The following is a 2,260-nucleotide window of genomic DNA, read 5'->3' on the forward strand; positions in this document are numbered from 1 at the left end:
TGCTTGCTTCAGTGCCTGGCTGCCGGCCGCCATCTTGGCTGACAGTTAATTTGCATATACTCACTGATTAGCCAATGAAAAGGGTAGCGGTCGTATGCCAATTACCATGTTTCTCTTTTATTAGTGTAGATATATATATATATTAAATCCACTAAAAAATTGAAGCAGGGATGTGGCATATCCAATGTGTTCTATAGAAAACTTATGTGGAGAATGAACTTGAACTGAGAGGGTAAGACAATACGGACAGTAAAAATATTCGAGAGAACACTGTAGTAATGCAGGCACAAGATGAAAGTGTGACCATGGGAACAGACAGATGTGAGAAACACTAAGAATAAAGAGCCAACAAAACTTAAGAACTAATTAGATATAGGGGCATGAAAGGGGAAAGAGTCTGAGATAATTCAAGGGGTTTATAGTGAGTGATCAGTTAAAGATAGTATCATTAATAGAAATGGGAAATCATGACCAAGTCTTCTTAGGAGATGGAATGTGCTTAGTTGGAAGTGATGGATCACATCCACACAATTGACGATGTGAGACCAGATGGAGAAAAGTCAAGGCTGGCAATGTATATGGTATGAGCTGATTAGAGTTAAGGTTACAAGAGTGAATAAGGTCTCTCAAAGGGGAGAAGGTAAAAAAGGCCTTAATAAAAATCCTTTAAAACCATTTGATTTGCCCTTTGCTTGAATTATGTTTATGAAGCTACAGAGTCATTCAGACTGAACTCCCTAAGGGCATGTCTGCTCTCATCCTTGTACTCGCTCAAGTATATATTACAGGTGCAGAATAAGTAGCCTATTAAGGGAATCAATCATTTTAAAGATACTTTCTGATTAATATTTCCTGTTCCACCTTATTTCAAAAGGTGGTGTCCTAGGTAGTACTTTGAAAGGAACAATCTTCACTTGAGTATCATCAGTGAGTTTAGACAGTTTAAGTCATTTATCCAAAGATCTGATTTCCCAAGGCTCTAAGAAAGTGCGGGGGGAGGGGAAAGCAGCACTTTTGACAGCAAAGTACTGGGCCAGAGAAACCAAACTTTGAGATTGTGAAAAAAAATTTTTGTTTTATTTTTAAAGCCCCCAGGAAGACTAGGACTAAAGCAAATCCCTACAAGAAGTAGGGAACATTCTTCAAGAAGTTTTTGAATAAAATTAATCAGAAACGATTTACTGAGGGAGTGAAATAAAAATTTTCAATTGCATGCACTATACAAGCCGGCAATGTACAAAAAGTGAAGAAGTTTTGGGTGAAATGAAAGACAAATGAGATAATAAAAGGGAATTGAGAACAGTGTAGACACATACTTTCTTACAAACATGAGGGGAAAGTCACTGGCCTGCTCTCCCACAAAACATTTCCTGGATATTCCAGTCAAAGGTGTAGTAATGGGCTAACCTGATTCAATACTTAGGCGAACAGTATTTCCCAGTTGCCGTTTTAAAATAAGAAAAAGGACTACTAAAACGGATTAGGGGAGAAACTTGTGTAGACAACCCCAAATTAAGTGACCAAGGTTGCAGGACGCCAAAGTGCTCTAACCCTGAATCGTAAGCAAATGTCCTAGGTGCCTCGGGAGAGCTGAGTGTGTTGGCGGGAGAAGTTGGGGGAGAGAAAAGAAACCGGTTGGAGTCGCAGACTCTAGGCACCTGAGAAGCCATCTATAATCCACCTACCCTCTCAGTGTCAGACTGACCCCCCCAGCCAGTCGGAAAGGTGGTCCACCAGCGCACACCGGCTTGTTTCCAGGGACGGCAACTGGACCACCGATAAACGGTCCATTCCCAATTAGACGGGTCTCATTTGCTGCAAAACCCTTTGAAGTTATCGCCCAGTAACTGTCACCTCTGGCCCCGGATCTCTCACGAGCAACACCACCAGGAAAGCCCTGTTTTGTTTAAGCTTAAAACCACCACCACCACCACCACCACCAGGTATTTACTTCCTGGCATGTCAATATGTTCCCTTCTTTCAATAATAGGAAAATTGGATCTTCCTTCTTTTTCAAGATCTGAGTCCAAGAAAAAAAGAAATGCCAGGCACAAGGTAAGTTCCTTCAGACTCAGGGCTGCACCCTCCCGAGTGGAGAAAAGGGGCTGAAGTAACTACACCCACCAGACGTTGCAACTGATAGGAACCCCCCCAGTGCCAAGCAGCGAGCTCCCCAGCCGGCGCCCGGCTGCTGGGGCGCCACAGAAGCCGCACAGACCTGGCTTGGCAGCTCTGAGGGTGTGGAGGGCAAGAGGCCCGC

The 2,260-nt window shown here is 43.2% G+C and overlaps 1 protein-coding gene across 5 annotated transcripts in view; it reads right to left on the bottom strand.

The window, feature by feature from the left end:
• Positions 1–2,260, bottom strand: part of ARMC8 (armadillo repeat containing 8) — a 79,224-nt gene that overhangs the window by 76,350 nt on the left and 614 nt on the right. The window lies entirely within an intron of this gene.

Source organism: Myotis brandtii, unplaced genomic scaffold, assembly GCF_000412655.1.
Source record: "Myotis brandtii unplaced genomic scaffold, ASM41265v1 scaffold18, whole genome shotgun sequence".
Classification (NCBI taxonomy): Eukaryota; Metazoa; Chordata; class Mammalia; order Chiroptera; family Vespertilionidae; genus Myotis; species Myotis brandtii.